The sequence below is a fragment of the Myodes glareolus genome, chromosome 5 (genome assembly GCF_982192425.1).
Source record: "Myodes glareolus chromosome 5, mMyoGla1.1, whole genome shotgun sequence".
In the NCBI taxonomy this organism is placed as follows: domain Eukaryota; kingdom Metazoa; phylum Chordata; class Mammalia; order Rodentia; family Cricetidae; genus Myodes; species Myodes glareolus.
This window is the reverse complement of record NC_142030.1, coordinates 109,984,563-110,003,375: the sequence shown is the minus strand read 5'-3', so window position 1 is coordinate 110,003,375 and position 18,813 is coordinate 109,984,563.

Genomic DNA, 18,813 nt, shown 5'->3' with positions numbered 1-18,813 from the left:
TTCTATTCAGTTTAACAAATATTTACTAATATGATTGAAATAATTTTAGCTATATTTTCCAAATACTTCTAAATATGTGGTAATTTTATTTTATTTTGGTGTATATGACTTTGAAGTATATATATGTTGAATTGAGTGGTTGCCAGAAGTTGACTTATATATTTTCTCATTCACTTTCTACCTTAGGTTTGAAACAGTCTCTCAATGAGAATCAAGCTCAATAGATCATCTCACATGGATGGCCAGCAAGCCCTAGTTACACACTTTTTCTCAGCTTCCAGGGTTCTTATACAAACACTAGAGGTTCATGCTCAGGTTCCCACACTTGCATAGCAGGCACTTTACTAACTGACTCATTTCCCCAAACTTTTATGAACATTTTATTTTGATTATAAAAATGGACTCTTTATGTTGAGGTCTTTGATCCATTTGGACTTGAGTTTTATGCATGGTGATAGATATGGGTCTATTATCATTCTTCTACCTGTTGACATCCAGTTATGCCAGCACCATTTGTTAAATATGCTTTCTTTTTTCCATTTGATATTGTTTTATCAAAAATCAGATGTTCTTCAAAGGTGTGTGGATTAATATCCGGGTCGTCTATTCTGTTCTATTTGTCTTCCTGTCTGTTCTTATGCAAATAGCAGGCTGTTTTTTTTCAAATTTAATATATATTTATATTAATAGGTTCACAACATGAATAAATCAAAAGTTGTTTTTAACGTATTGAGTGATAATTTAACATTTTTTCCTTCTAAACTTGGCTCTTATCATTCTTTTTATTAAAATTTTCCACCTCCTTCCAAATTGCCTCCCCCTCTCCCCACTCCCCATCCCCTCCCTCTCCAGTCCAAAGACCAGTCAATGTTCCTTGCCCTGTGGGAAGTCCAGGGTCTTTCCCCCTCTATCCAGGTCTAGGAAGGTAAGCATTCAAACAGACTAGGCTCCCTCAAAGCCAGTATATGCAGTAGAATCAAAACCCAGCATCATTGCCCTTAGCTTCTCAGTCATCCCTCATTGTCAGCCACGTTCAGAGAGTCCAGTTTGATCACATGCTCCATCAGTCCCTGTCTAGCTGGCCTTGGTGAGCTCCTATTAGATCAGTCCCACCGTCTCAGTGGGTGGGTGCACCCCTCATGTCCTGACTTCCTTGCTCATGTTCTCCCTCCTTCTGCTCCTCATTTGGACCTTGGGAGCTCAGTCCAGTGTTCCAATGTGGGTCTCTGTCTCTATCTCCATCCATCGCCAGATGAAGGTTCTATGGTGATATGCAATATATTGATCAGTGTGGCTATAGGATAGGGCCAGTGCAGGTGCCCACTCCTCAGCTGCCCAAGGAACAAGCTGGGGACATCTCCTTTGACTCCTGGGAACCCCTCTAGAGTCAAGTATCTTGCCAACCCTAAAATAGCTCCATTAATTAAGATATATACTTTCCTGTTCCCATATCCACCCTTCCTCCATCCCAACCTTCCCATTTCCCCAAGCTCTTCCCACCCTCCTCTTCTCCCTTCTCTCTCCCCCTCTCCCCTTACGCCCACCCCCAATCTGCCAATTTTTGCCTGGCAATCTTGTCAACTTCCAATATCCAGGAGAATAAGCTTTCAGTACTGTAGCTCTGAAGTAAAGTTTGAAGTCAAGGATTGTGATGTCTCCAGCAGCTTTTTATTGTACAGGATTGTTTTGTCTATCCTGGGTTTTTTGCTTTCCCTACAAAGGTGATTACTGTTCTTTCCAGTCTGTGAAGAACTTTGCTGGGATTTTATTGGGCATTGTATTAAATTTGTAGATTGCTTTCAGTAAGCTTGCCATTTTACTATGTTAATTCTGCCTACCCAAGAGCATGGGAAATATCTCCATTTCATAGTATCTTCTTCAACTTCTTTCTTCAAAGATTTAAAGTTCTTGTCATACAAGTCTTCCACTCATTTGGTTAGAGTTACCAAGATACCTTATCCAAGATATTTTATGCTATTTGTGACTATTGTGAAGGGTGATGTTTCTCTGATTTCTTCCCCAGTCCTTTGTACAGAGGGCACTAATTTTTTGAGTTAATCTTGTACTCTGCTACATTACTGAAAGTGTTTATGAGTCGTAGAAGTTCCTTGTCAGAATTTTTGGGATCACTTATGTAAACTATCATATCATCAGCAAACAGTGACAGGTTGACTTCTTTCCCGATTTATATTCCCTTGAGCTCCTTTTCGTGTCATATTGCTCTAGCTAGGACCTCAAGAACTATATTGAATAGATATGGAGAGAGTAGACAACATTTTCTTGCTCCTGATTTCAGTGAAATTGCTGGGAGTTTCTCTCCATTTAGTTTGATGTTGGCTGTTGGCTTGCTGTATATAGCTTTATTATGTTTAGGTATGTTCCTTGTATCCCTGCTCTCTCCAAGACCTTTATCATGAAGGGATGTTGTATTTTGTCAAAAGCTTTTTTGGTATCTAGTGAGATTATCATGTGGTTTTTAGTTTTCAGTTTGTTTATATGGTGGGTTACATTGACTGATCTTTGTATGCTTAACCATCACTGCATCTCTGGGATGAAGCCGACGTGATCGTGGTAGATGATGGCTCTGATAGTTTCTTGGATTTGATTTGCCAGTATTTTTTTAGCTATTTATTTAATTTTGCATCAATGTTCATAAGTGAGATTGGTCTGTAATTCTCCTTCTTAGTAATGTTTTTCTGTGGTTTGGGTATCAGGATAATTGTTGCCTCATAAAAAAAAGTTGGCATTGTTCCTTCTGTTTCTATTGTGTGGAATAATTTGAAGAGTATTAGTATTAGTTCTTCTTTGAAAATCTTGTAGAATTCTGAGCTGAAACCATATGATCCTGGAATTTTTTTGAATTGGAAGACTTTTGATTACTGTTTTTATTTCTCCAGCAGTTATAGGTCTGTTTCATTTGCTTCTCTGGTCTTGATTAAATTTTGGTAAGTTATATTTATCCAGAAAGTTGTCCATTTCCTTTAAGTTTTTCATTTTTGTGGAGTACAGATTTTTGAAATATGACCTGATGATTCTCTGCATTTCCTCCATGTCTATTGTTATGTGCCCCTTTTTATTTCTGATTTTGTTAATTTGGATATTCTCTCTTTGTCTTTTGGTTAGTTTGGATAAAGGTTTATTTTGTTGATTTTCTCGAAGAATCAACTCTTTCTCTCATTGATTCTTTATATTGTTTTCTTTGTTTCTATTTTGCTGATTTCAGCTCTCAATTTGATTATTCCCTGCCATCTAGTTTTCTTGGGTGAGTTTGTTTCTTTTTGTTCTAAAGTTTTCAAATGTTTTGTTATTTTACTAGTCTGGGACTTTTCTCACTCCTTTATGTAGGCATTTAGTGCTATAAAATTTCTTCTCAACAATGCTTTCATTATGTCCCATAAATTTGGATTTGTTGTATGTTCGTTTTCATTGAATTTTAGGAAGTCTTTAATTTCACCTTTTATTTCTTCCTTGATTCATTAATAATTTAGATAAGCACTCTTTACTTTTCATGTGTTTGTGGGCTTTCTGGAATTAGTATTGCTGTTGACATTCTTGCTACCTGGCCTCCAAACCCATGAGTGCAGAATTCATATGTCTTAGCACATAACTCAGTACTATTTAGTTAAATTGACATGTCATAAAATTTGTGTTTATATTATAAATATAAATACAATATTCATATTCAAATGCTACTCTCTTATTCTTAATCAGAGAAGTTTCTCTTTGCAGTATAGTCATAGACTACTGGCTGGTCAAGATATTTAGAATAAACAATAGTTGAGTGCTTAGCCCTAAAATGGATGCTTATATCAACACTTTAAAGGTCTCAGAACTTTGTGAAAGAGGGAACAGAAGCTTAAGAGTCATTAAATGAGGAAAGGGTCTTGACATGTAATCATCAGGTCATGACACAGTCATTGCAATTATGATCTCATAAAAGTTATGGTTGCTTGCACTAGGCTAGCTCACAGTCAAAAACAATTCTAGAAGTGATTCATGGTGGGCACACTGTGAAGAAGTATTTGCAATTTATGTATTTTAGAGGAGGAACACTCACTGTTTTCTTCAGTGAGACCTCTTATCAGGACGCTCTCAGTACCAGACTCAGTACTCCTCAGGGTTCAGAAAGGATGCTTCTGTCAAATGGGACTGGCTAAAGGCTCTGAGAATGAACAAATCAGCCCATACACATCTTCCTCTCATGTCTCTTTATTCTTCAAAAGAAGCCCTTTCTCAATGTTCTCTCTTATCTCAGAAGGTTTCCATTTCATATACCCTCAAAGACACAATTAGCAATTCTTAGGCAATAGCAATGATACCAGGCATTTGTCAGGGATAAAAAGACAGATAAGACCGACAAAGCATGCATCTTTTATCTTACTTATGTCTCAGAAGGGGCATGGCTTTGAAGCTCCCAGGCATATCTGAAAAGAGTATACAGAGAAAGGGGCTATGACTTCTTAGCATGGTGAGAGTGAGCTCATATGTGAACTACAATTGTGTGGCCAGGTAAACTAGAAGTTTGTCATTGATAAATGTAGAAAAAGGAGGAGAAAAACATGGCATTGCTGTGCATTTTCTAAACACTTCTGTTTCCATGCTGAGAACGCAGCATTTGTGGTAACCATGGCAACCAGCATAAGCAGCAGAAGGAAAATGGATGGTGCTTGATCTCTATTAGTATTTTCATCAAATGTTAGATAATTAAATGGAGACTCTCAGTACTAGAAATAACAACTAAGGTAGCTAGATCAAAAGGGCAACTGTGGTGGTGTAAAATTCATAGACTGGCATTTCCAGCCTCTGGGTCAAGAAGCAACTTTGTTCCCACTGACACATTTGTGAGAAAAATTTCTTTTCTCTGGGACCTGATTGAGAACTCAAGGCACCCCATATATAACCTATATATCAAGGTTATATGAAAAAATGAAAATCTATTCAGTATAACAGTACATGAAAGAATTATGCCAAGTGATTGATTAATACACTGCTGAGGTTTTTTTGGGGGGGAGGGGTAATGAATCCCACTATGAAAAGTGGGGATGCTGTGACTTCACAGGGGTTCTACAGAAATGGCAGTGATGATTCAAAAGGCAGGTATCTTCAAGGCTCTGTGAGTTGGGTTTCCTCCACTAGAATACCTGGTTACTGCAGGTTAGCCTAGTGGTTTACCAGCTATACTCTCACTGTGCACTCCCGTAGATCACAGCACTTACTAAACAACCTCTAACAGGCAGTATGGCACACACAGAGTGTGTTCGGCAGACTGTGAATCAGGCAGACTTTCTACACTACATTCTAGGATCTAGGTCATTAGGCAGTGTCCTCATCCTTCACCAAGGTAATTTCTAATCAAGATGTAGAGTTATGGAGTATGTTGCTAATGAATTCATCCATAAAACAGTCCTTCAACTAAAAGACTTATAACACATTGCGGTTGATAAGGAAGAAAGATTTTAGGAGCCTGAAGTACAGGGAGTTTACTATGAGACTGTGTCTCAGATTAATTTTGAAAGCAACGTCCTTACTGCTTCACCAATATGACTGCCTAAATATGAACTGAATCAAGACAACAACAGTAGACGTACCAAAGTGGATAAGGGAAAGTCCATGGGCCTTCCATCCTACAGAGAACTTTGGCCAATAAAGGAATTACTGAGAGATAGGGCCTCCTCCAGGAAATAGCACACCAATCAGTTTTCTAATATCAAAAGGTCAACTTGAACATATGCCTAAGTGACATGCAAACACAGCAGTTTTTATTTATATATTTTGGAATATATATGTATAAACATATGCATGTAACAGCAACTAACAATATCAAAACCCAATGAATGGAAAAGGAGTAAGGAGGTGTATATGAGAGGGTTTGGAGGCAGGAATAGAAAGGAGGATATTATGTAATTATATTATAATCTCAAAATTGAAATAAAATAAACAGTGGTCCACTAAGCAAAACAATAAAAAGCAGGAACATGGAAAACACACTTCTAGGGAGAGAATGGTGGATGAAAGTGCTGGGCATGAAATAAAATGGATGAGAAGTAACACTACACAGAATCCAAATTATTTTGTATTAAACTGGCAAAACGCAAATTAATAAAATAGTGTTTTATTGTTTTTCCTTTGATTTTTTATGTGTGTGCCTTCAGTAGCCATTTCCCTCCATCTTATGTTGTTGTGATTGTGAGGAAAATGATTTCCTAACGCAGTAGAGATAACCATCTTCCAGAAAATTATTCCTATTTTATAAGCAGGCTTTTAATTTTATTTATCATATTTTTGGATTATGCAAATTTATTGTGTTTTACTTTATTTTACTTTGTTGTTTGTAGGTGATTGTGTTGTATAGATGTTTTCATATTAATATGTGCATGCTGCATGCATATGTCAGTGGAGACTGAAGGTTGGTTCTGGGTGTCTTCTTCCTCAGTGACTTTCTACCTCTTTTATAAAACTGATTATTTCACTGGCCACAAGATTTATCATTTTAGCTACATGTGCAATAACAGTCTTTGTGTCAGTCATGAACAGAATCCATGTAGTCAGTACTAAATATAAACTGCACTTGAAATAGAATTTCCCCTGAAGATAAGACTCTGGGATCACCTTTCAGGAATTATCTAACTGAGCATATCCTGCCAACAGGCTAACAAAGAGTTTCCTTAATATGTTATCTGAGGTGGGAAGGCCAACCCTGAATGTGGGCAGCACTATTCCCTGGGCTGTGGTATGAGGGCTGCATGTAAAAAAGTAAAAGAGCATTTTTGTCTCCTGTGTCCTTGGAATACAAGCTGTCCCTATTTCAGGGCTGAGGGGTTCCAACCAGAGGGGTGAGTCTGGGCTATCTGGGGCAGACTGTCCCGGAAAAAAGCACAGTCCCCTCTCAGCTTCTGCGGCAGAATCTTTGGTGTTCCACTGGACTCTTCCCTGCCCCCACTGTTGCCCTTTTGTCTCCTGTGTCCTTGGAATACCAGCTGTCTCTATTTCAGTGCTGAGGAGTTCTATCCAGAGAGCTGTCCCTATTTCAGTGCTGAGGAGTTCTATCCAGAGAGCTGTCCTATTTCAGTGCTGAGTACCCAGCACCAGTACCCAGAGGGGTCACTCTTCTGTCTCTTGTGCAAAAATTCCTCCAACAACCTGAAAGGCAACATGACATCACCAGAATCCAGGGATCACAAAACTAGAAGAATTGAACACCCTACTCCAGAAGAAATAGTAGAAATCGACTCTAAGAACAACTTTTTGAAAATAATAGAGGAGCTTAAACAGGAGGTGAAAATCTGCAGTAAAGAAATGGAAGAGAAGTATAACAAAAAGTTTAAAGAAATGAGTAAATCCTTAAATGAAACCTTGGGAAACCAAGAAAAAACAATCAAACAGGTAACAGAAACAGTTCAAGATTTGAAAATCGAAATGGAGGCAATGAAGAAAACACAAACTGAGGACCGGCTGTGTTATAATAAACAAACAGAGACTTATTATTGTTTATTGTTAAAATAAACTAACAGAGACTTCAGAAACAAGCATAACCAATAGAATACAAGAGATCAAAGAACGAATCTCAGACTCTGAAGACACCATAGAGAAAATAAACAAAAGGAGACTTCAGAAACAAGCATAACCAATGGAATATAAGAGATAGAAGAATGAATCTCAGACTCTGAAGATACCATAAAGAAAATAAATGCTCTGACCAAAGAAAACAGCAAATCCAACAAATTCTCATCACAAAACATTCAGGAAATATGGGACACAATAAAAAAACCAAATCTAAGAATGATAGGGGTAGAAGAAGAAGAAGAATTGCAGATCAAAGGTCCAGAAAATATATTCAACAAAATTATAAAAGAAAACTTCCCCAACCTAAAGAACGATATCCCTATGAAGGTTCAAGAAGCCTACAGAACACCGAATAGACTGGATCAAAAAAAAAATATTCCCTCGCCATATAATAATCAAAACACAAAACATTCAGGTTAAAGAAAGAATATTAAGAGCTGCAAAGAAAAAAGGTCAAGTAACTTATAAAGGTAAACCTATCAGACTTACACCAGACTTCTCTATGGAAACCATGAAAACCAGAAGGTCCTGGATAGAGGTACTGCAGAAACTAAGAGACCATGGATGCAAGCCCAGACTATTATACCCAGCCAAGCTATCATTCACTATCAACGGAGAAAACAAAATATTAGAGGTTAAAAAAAAATTAAACAATACGTAGCCACAAATCCAGCCTTACAGAAAGTATTAGAAGGAAAATCAAAACCCAAGTAATCCAACATTACCAATACTGCCTACAATAAGTCAGACATCTAGCAACCATTCACAAGCACAACTCAAAGAAGGGAAACACACACTCAAATACCCCCCCCCCAAAAGAAAAATATCAGGAGTCAACAACCACTGGTCATTAATATCACTTAATATAAATGGACTCAATTCACCTATAAAAAGGCACAGACTTAGAGATTGGATACGAAAACAGGATCCAACATTCTGCTGTTTACAAGAAACACACCTCAACCACAAAGACAGACACCTACTCAGAGTAAAGGGTTGGGAAAAGTTTTCCAAGCAAATGGACCTAAGAAATAAGCAGGTGTGGTCATTCTATTATCTAACAAAAATGACTTCAAACAAAAATCAATCAGAAGAGATGGAGATGGACATTTCATACTCATAACAGGAACAATTCATCAGGAGGAAGTCTCAATCCTGAATATCTATTCCCCTAATAGAAAGGCACCCACTTATGTAAAGGAAACACTTCTAGAACTCAAGGCAGTCATCAAACCACACACAGACTAATAGTAGGAGACGTCAACACACATCTCTCCCCAATGGACAGATCAATCAGACAGAAACCTAACAGAGAAATAAGAGAACTATTTGAGGTATTGAATCAAATGGACTTAAGAGACATCTATAGAACATTCCATCCAAATAGGAAAGAATATACCTTCTTCTCTGCAGCTCATGGAACCTTCTCAAAAATTGACCACATACTCGGTAACAAATCAAACTTCCGCAGAAACAAAAAAATATTAGTAGCCACCTGTGTCTTCTCAGATCACCAAGGATAAAAGTTAGAATTCAACAATAATGCTACCCCTAGGAAGCCAACAAACTCATGGAAGTTGAACAGTCAACTACTGAATCACCCCTAGGTCAAGGAATAAATAAAGAAAGAAAGTAAAGTCTTTCTTGAAATTAATGAAAATAAAGACACAACATACCCAAAACTATGGGACACTATGAAAGCAGTGCTAAGAGGAAAGTTCATAGCACTAAGTGCCCAATTAAAGAAAATGGAGAGGGCACACATTGGAGACTTAACAGCACACCTGGAAGCTCTAGAAAAAAAAAAGAAGCAGATTCACCCAGGAGGAGCAGAAGACTTGAAATAATCAGACAGAGGGCTGAAATCAACAAAATAAAAACACAGAAAACAATACAAAGAATCAATGATACAAAAAGCTGGTTCTTAGAGAAAATCAACAAGATCTACAAACCCCTATCCAAACTAATCAAACGGCAGAGAGAGAAAATGCAAATTAATAAGATCAGAAATGAAAAGGGGGACATAACCACAGACACAGAGGAAATTCAGAGAATCATTAGATCTTACTACAAAAGCCTGTATTCCACAAAATTGGAAAATGTAAAAGAAATGGACTTTTTTTTAAAATAAGTACCATATACCAAAGTTGAATCAAGAACTGGTAAGCAATCTAAATAGACCTGTTAGTCGCGAAGAATTAGAAGCTGTTATCAAAAATCTCCCTACCAAAAAAAGCCCAGGACCAGATGGTTTCAATGCAGAATTCTTCCAGAACTTCCAGGAAGAGCTAATACCTATACTCCTTAATGTATTTCACAATATAGAAACAGAAGAGTCATTGCCAAACTCCTTTTATGAAGCTACGGTTATTCTGATACCAAAACCAAACAAAGACACAACCAAGAAAGAGAATTACAGGCCAATCTCTCTCATGAACATCGACCCAAAAATTCTCAATAAAATACTGGCAAACCGAATCCAAGAACACATTAGAAAAAGTATCCATTATGATCAAGTAGGCTTCATCCCAGAGATGCAGGGCTGGTTCAACATACGTAAATCTATCAATGTAATCCATCATATAAATAAACTGAAAGAAAAAAAAAGACATATGATCATTTCATTGGATGCTGAAAAAGCATTTGACAAAATTCAACACCCCTTTATGATAAAGGTGTTGGAGCGAATGGGGATACAAGGATCATACCCAAATATAATAAAAGCAATCTATGGCAAGCCAACAGCTAACATCAAATTGAATGGAGAGAAGCTCAAAGCCATTCCACTAAAATCAGGAACACGACAAGGCTGTCCACTCTCTCCATACCTATTCAGTATAGTGCTTGAAGTTCTAGCAATAGCAATAAGACAACATAAGGGCCTCAAGGGAATTCAAATTGGAAAGGATGAAGTTAAACTTTCGTTATTTGCAGATGATATGATAGTGTACATAAGTGACCCCCAAAACTCTACCATAAAGAACTCCTACAGCTGATATCACCTTTAGTAATGTGGCAGGATACAAGATCAACTCCAAAAAATTGGTTGCCCTCCTATACACAAAGGATAAAGAAGCAGAGAGGGAAATCAGAGAAACATCACCTTTCACGATAGCCACAAATAGCATAAAATATCTTGGGGTAACTCTAACCAAGGAAGTGAAAGACCTTTTTGAAAAGAACTTTAAGTCTTTGAAGAAAGAAATTGAGGAGGATACCAGAAAATGGAAAGATCTCCCTTGCTCTTGGATTGGGAGGATCAACATAGTAAAAATGGCAATTCTACCAAAAGCAATCTATAGATTTAAATGCAATACCCATCAAAATCCCAACAAAATTCTTCACAAAACTTGAGAGAACAATAATCAAGTTTATATGGAAAAACAAAAAACCCAGGATAGCCAAAACAATCTTATACAATAAAGGAACTTCTGGAGGAATTACCATCCCTGACATCAAGATATATTACAGAGCTACAGTATTGAAAACAGCTTGGTATTGGCATAAGAACAGAGAAGTTGACCTTTGGAATCAAATAGAAGACCCGGATATTAACCCACAAACCTATGAACACCTGATTTTCGACAAGGGATTAAAAGGTATACAATGGAAGAAGGAAAGCATCTTTAACAAATGGTGTTGGCATAACAGGATGTCAACCCTTAGAAGATTGAAAGTAGATCAATATCTATAACCATACACAAAACTCAAGTCCAAATGGATTAAAGACATTAACATTAATCTGACCTCTTTGAACCTAATAGAAGAGAAAGTGAGAAGTAGGCACAGAAGACCACTTCCTAAGTAGAACCCCAGTAGCACAGACAATAAGAGAAGCAATGAATAAATGGGACTTCCTGAAACTGAGAAGCTTCTTTAAAGCAAAGGACACTGTCAGTAAGACAAAAAGGCTACCTTCGGACTGGGAGAAGATCTTCACCAACCCCTCATCAGACAAAGGTCTGATCTCCAAAATATACAAAGAACTCAAGAAACTAGACACTAAAACTCAAATTAACCCAATTGAAAAATGGGGTACTGAACTGAACAGAGAATTCACAACAGATGAACTTCGAATGGCCAAAAGACACTTAAGGTCATGCTCAACATCCTTAGCGATCAGGGAAATGTAAATAAAAACAACTTTGAGATACCATCTTACACCTGTCAGAATAGCTAAAGTCAAAAACACCAATGATCGCCTATGCTGGAGAGGATATGGAGTGAGGGGAACACTCATCCATTGTTGGTGGGAATGCAAACTTGTGCAGCCACTGTGGAAATCAGTGTGGCGGTTTCTCAGGAAACTGGGAGTCAACCTCCCTCAGGACCCAGCAATTACACTCTTGGGAATATACTCAAAAAATGCCCTATCATACTACAAAAGCATTTGTTCAACTATGTTCATAGCTGCACTATTTGTAATTGCCAGAACATGGAAACAACCTAGGTACCCCTCAATAGAAGAATGGTTAAAGAAGGTGTGGAACATATACACATTAGAGTTTTATTCAGCGGTAAAAACAATGACATCTTGAATTTTGCATGCAAATGGATGGAAATAGAAAACACTTTACTGAGTGAGGTAACCCACACCCAGAAAGAGGAATATGGTATGTACTCACTCATAAATGGATTCTAGCCATAGTTAAAGGTCTTTGAGTCTATAATTCGTTATCCTAGAGAAGCTAAATAAGAAGGTGAATCTGAAGAATATCATATAGTTATCCTCTTGGATATTGGAAGTAGACAAGATTGCCAGGCAAACTTGGGTGCACGGGGGGGGGGGGTATGGGGGGGAATAAGGAGGTGGAAGTAAGGGGAGATGGTTAGAGAGAAGGGAGAGGGGGAGGATTGGGGATGGCTTGGGAAAATGGGATGGGGGAGGGATAAAGGATGGATATGGGAACAGGGAAGTTTATATCTCAACTAAGGGAACCATTTTAGGGTTTGCAAGAGACTTGATTCTGGAGGTGTTTCCAGGCCCAAGGAGACGTTCCCAGATTGTTCCCCGGGCAGTAGAAGAGAGGGTGCCTGAACTGGCCTTGGCCCATAACCATACTGATGAATTTTTGAAGCCACATGGTGATTGGTCATGAAAAGTCCCCAGTCTATCTTAATACAAAATATACAGCTTTAATAAACAGAATTAAGAGTTACACCGGAATCTAAACGGTATGTCTGGAAGCAGGAGCCAGGGGAGAGAGAGCAGAGTGTGCTTGTAGATTTATAGGCAAGCTTTAGCCTAAGGGTAACACGCACCACAAACAGAAAGTGATTGGCTGAACTCCCCTATCAAATATTTTGCATATCACCATAGAAACTTCATCTGGCGATAGATGGAGATAGAGACAGAGACACACATTGGAACACTGGGCTTAACTTCCTAGGTCCAAATGAGAAGCAGAAGGAGGGAGAACGTGAGCATGAAAGGCAGAACCAGAGGGAACCTTCAACTAATGATAGATGGAGATAGAGATTGAGATCCACATTGGAGCACTGGACTGAGCCCCCAAGGTCCAAATGAAGAGCCGAAGGAGGGAGAACATGAACCGCGAGGTGTGCGTTCACCCACTGATACAAGGGTACCGATCTAATGAGAGCTCACCAAGGCCTGCTGGACTGGGACTGAACGAGCATGTGATCAAACCGGAGTCTCTGAATGTGGCTGACATGGGGGCTGAGTGAGAAGCCATTGACAATGGCACTAGGTCTTGTTTTGTCTGCATGTACTGGCTTTTTGGGATCTTAGTCTGTTTGGATGCTCACCTTCTTAAACCTGGAGGGAGGGGGGAGGAAATTGAACTTCCCACAGGGCAGAAAACCCTGACTTCTCTTTCGACTGGAGAGGGAGGAGGAGAGGCAGTGGGGGAAGTAGGAGGGCATTGGGAGGAGGGGAGGAAGTGGAAATTTTTATAAATAAATAAATAAGTAAATTTAAAAAATTCTTAACTTTAAAATAGAAGTCAAAAGATATTTTTGTAAAATTAAATTTAAAGGATGCAATGCTGGGGGAGCAGGAGAAGGGGAGTGGGAACTGGGATTGTTATGTAAAATAAGAAATAATTGTTGGGTTTTTTTTTAAAAAAAATGCATTGCTTTGGAGAAGCAGTTTTGCTTTCTGCTTTTGTTTCCATAGGAAACAATAGGCTAGGGATTTATTACAGATTATGATTTACCAGGTTTGATAAAGGGAGATCCTCCTAAACACAGGTGATATCTATTAACAAAGGTTATAACTGGTCCTCTCAGCACTTGGCCATAAGCTCAGATTTTGTCAGGGTCCCCACACAGCACCACCAATCAGCAGGAAGTAGTCTAGAGAACTATGCCCAAATTCCCAAAATAGTGTTTATAAATGTTTGATTTTATTTAAAGAGGGTTAATTATAAATTGTTGTTATTCATATCAACCTCTTTCTAAAAGAGAAAAGGGGGATATGATGTAGAAATATATGATAGAAATGTAAGATGTAGAAATGATAGAAAAAGGGTAGATTATTGAATCTACTTTAATTCAAAAAACACAACTGTCAATCTCAAAATATTCTACATTGGTATGGATTTTAGTTCATTTATATAAATTTAATGTCAATTTTGTTATACTGTATGTATATTTCTACTCTTGTTTAAGGTATTATGCTTATGCAGCTCATTTAAATATGTAATATATAATTAAAAATACAGTTTAAAAGTTCATCTATAATACTAAAAAAAAAGTAAAAGAGCTAAGCATCAGCACTCATCTCCCTTTACTTACCAACTGTGTACAATACCCAACTGCCTCATGCTGCTGCTTCCATGCCATTCCTACTATGATGGATTAGACCCTCAATTTGTGAGCCCAATAAATCTGTATTTTCTTAAGTCTCTTTCATGAGGATATTTCAACTCATCACCAAAAACAGTGTTGCAGGAGGTCGCTTGTTTGTTTCCCGGCCATCCGGCAGCTCAGACCCGAAATAATCACACAGAACTGTATTAAAAAACTGCTTGCCTCATTAGCTCTAGCTTCTTATTGGCTAATACTTATATCCTAATTTAACCCATTTCTAGTAATCTGTGTATCGCCATGGGGCTGTATCTTACTGTGTAAAGTTCTCAGCATCTGTCTGCTGTGGGACTACATGGCTTCTCCCTGTCTCTGCCCTTCTCTCTCCCAGCTTTCAGTTTAGTTTTTCCTTCCTGCCTCTATTCTCTTCACAGACCCAAGACAGTTTCTTTATTAACCAATGGTATACACAAAATAGAGATGGGGGAATCCCACAACAAAACAGTAGCTATAACAGCCTTGAATTTCCCTGTCAATATTTCTATTAGAATGGTGATTTGACATTCGGAGCAGAAACCAGACTCAGGATGAGCATGCATAGCTCCCTGGCCTATCTCTATCTGTGAACCCTCTGGACCGTAGTTATTTATTACTGAATGAGTCTAGATTTTGAAATAGTGTACTTAATTCATCATATATTTCAGTATTTTCTGTTATGTTTCGTTTTATTATTCAAAGTTTACTTTGTAACTAGGCATTTTGCTTTGTCTGGTAGCTGCCCTTTTTAAGTGCCTAAGATCATTTATGAATGCCATGAGCCCACAATAAATACATAAACTCTAAAAAGATGTACAGAGATTGTTTTTGAAATAAGACAACACTGAATCTGGACTCCAAGAGTTTCTGGCAGGTCCTAAGATCATCATGGGATCAACAAAAATCTGTCTTGATTATCTCTTATCCAAAAGCCGTTCTGTGAGGTTACTGGTGGATGAATCTAACTTTAGTGGGTGTTTAAACTACTGCTACCAAAAAGAAAATAAAGAAATAGATATAAGGGCAGTTAAACATATTAAAATACATAAGTGTGGTTTATTCTCTTTGAGGTAGAAACTTTTCATAGTTAATTATGTGTAGCAATGTCTTACCATGGAAAGGTGAATATGTAGGAAAGTGCCAGTGGGGTCAGTTTCAAAATATTTGAATTCAACTTGAACACAGTTCGAGTATAAATTAAATGTGGTACAGCTTTGAAAATACAGTGAAACTACATTCAAAATAAGAATAAATCAATTTTTATAGAAATTATAAATAAACAGATGTTTAAACATGATATACAATCGTTCTTCCAACTTACAGTTAACAACTTGGGATATATACTTGGAGAGTTTTATCATGCTTGTCAACTATACAAACAAATAAATACAGTGTCTATTGACACCTGTCAATAATTTTAAATACAGAGGCTGCAATTTAAATAATCCTCATTGTTTGTCACAGCAAACATGGTGCTAAGGGTGGCAGTTACAGGTTGATCATCATAGTATCTGAAATACATCAGACAATTGGATAATCCAGAACTTTTCAGATGTTGTGTTTCTTGTCACTAAAGCAATCTTGCAATATAATTGACAGCCCAGATCATTCTATAATGTCCACAGAAGTGTTCTGTGTCTCTCTCTGTGTGTGTCTCTGGTGTGTGTCTCTGGTGTTTCTCTCTCTCTCTCTCTCTCTCTCTCTCTCTCTCTCTCTCTCTCTCTCTCTGTGTGTGTGTGTGTGTGTGTGTGTGTATCTGTGTGTGTTTGCATGTGTGTGTATGTATGTGTCCATTGTGTGTCTCTGGGTATGTTTGTGTGTGTGTATGTCTGTATATGCTTTATGTGTAGGTTTGGGGTTGATGTCAGAAAGATTTCCTCCTTTATCGTTTTCCAACTTTGATTTTGCTTTTTAATTTTTAATAAGATCTCTTTCCACACTCAGTGCTCACCCATGTCTTTCATTATCTTGCCATAAGTTCTGGGAATTCACTACAAACACTCCCATCTCATCTCATAGCTGGGTCTATATATGTGTAAAACCATGCCCAACTTTGACATCACTGTTTGAGTCCCAGTCAGGTCCTCTTGCCTGAATGTCAAACATTTTACCAATGAAAACATCTCCATAACCTCTTGGCTAGGCTTTCATTTATGTAAAATTGGTAATTTTGTTTAGAATGCCTGGTCAAAGATGAAGTATTTTTCTGTACATTTATTATACTCTTTAAAGGTTTCTGTCTGTTGTCATCTCTACAATAGTGGAGATTAGTACCAACACATGAACTTTATAATATATGTGTACTTTTACCAGATACAACAATTAAATGTTATTAAAATGGGACTTTAAATTTATTTTTAATGTTTTACAATGGAGAATAAAATATTCTTATTGTTTGTTGTGAAACTTTGATTGGAAATTAGCCTGTACTGTGATTTTGGACAATAGTGAAATCCTTCAAAAATTGTCATCACCCTGGGTCCAGGCAGCATTGGAGTCATATCAATGTAAACTGATTTTCAGGGTGGTGAGTATGGTGTTTGAAGACATGTGTATGCAGTGTTTGCCCACATACATGTGCACACTGAGGCCATAGAAAGGTGTCAGGTGTCCTTCTAAATTACTCTCCATTTTATTCCCTTGAGAAAGAGTTCCTCACCATGCCTGGAGCTTGGTTAATAATCAGCAAGCCCAGAGATCCTCCTTTTTCCTCACCAGTGTTCTATATGCAAAGAACTATATCTTACTTTTTTTTCATGAGTGTTGGGATATGATCTCAGGATCTCATACTTGTCTAGCAGGAGTTCTGACCCACCGAGCCATATTCCCAGCCCCAAACTGCCTCTGATAGCCTTTGCAGCCAGGTATCGAAAATGAAGTTCACTTGCTGCATCAGTCCTGACAAGCCAAGGCCCAGCTGCTCTATGGACAATGTTTGAAACACTTGTGTTGTGCAACTGGGGCTACAAAAGTTACTAGAATAAGGACCACTATGTTTATAAATTATTTCTTTTTTGTGGCTCTGACTTGACACACTTCTAAGGAGGAAACCATGTTTTTGATTGACTCTTGTCATTAGATAGGACTTCAAGTGTCAAAACAGAGAATTTCTTTTCCTTTTATTATCTGAGAATTTCACGCACATATGTATAAAATGTGTTTTGATAAAATTCATTCTCTTTTGCCTAATCCCCAATTTTCCCTGACCCTACTGACACTTCCCAGCAACTCTGTGTTTTCTTAATGTAATATGTATGCGTATATATATATGTATATATATATGCCACCCAAATCACATTTTATATATACAATTAAAACTTTTAAGATTTTATAGTATAAAAATCAGTAATAAACCACTAAACTTAGGAGTTTTAGGAGTTATAGAGATGGCTCAGTAGTTAAGGGCACTTGATGCTTTTGCAAAGAATTTGAGTTCATTGGGAGGCTCACAACCACTTATAATTCCAGCCACTGAGTATATGACACTTTCTCTCTTTGCCACTATGGGCATACATATACACATTGGATTATTGATGCATATACACATGCATAAATTAAATCTCAAAGATAGTAAATTTTTGAAATATTTATATAAAGCTAGAAGGATGAACAATATTCAAGCACAAATAATAGTATATGTATATGGAATACACAATTTTAAGTATGCTAAATACATAAACATTAATGAGATTGTCTTAAGCAGAAATATACACCAATTTTTCTATATCAAAAGTCAATTTTCTGAAAACACATATTATCAAAGCTTGCTTCAGAAAAAAAACTAATAAGAAATTAACCCAGTAGTACTAAAGGTTATGAAATGTCTAAGTACCTACAAATTCTTATTTGAATTTCAAATATCAAAAAGTGGTAACACTTTACGAAACACAGTGTCTAAGTTAGCCTGATGGAGAGAGGGCCTCCATGTCTTCTTCAAGCATCACTGCCTTCATTTCAACCAGTCCAGTGCTGGACTCCCATTCTGTTTAAACTGTTTCACTCAGGACACCAAGGCAAACTATCATTTGTATTTGAAAGTTGTTAGGCAAATTTGTAATACCTAAGAGAGACAGGGAGACAGACTGCAGTATGGCTGTGACTCTGCAAGAGAGGTTCTGTGCCATATAAGTGATGAGGAATCCACAGTCCCTGATTGTACTCGTGTTATCATTGAATCAGCTATGAAGGTGGGCAAGAGTCTACATAAACATAAACTACAGGTTTACAGAATGATTTGACCATAGCCTACAGCAACAATGTCTAAATTACTACCAGAAAATAAATATATAAAGACATGAAAAACAAAATTATAGATCAAAGCCAAGTTTTTAGGTGGACAAAAAGTGTCAAATGTTCCAAAGCATTCCAGAAGTTTGCTTTGTGAATTGAAGGAGAGTCAGACAATTTCTAAATAAATAAAATTTAAAAAATATACTTGATTCA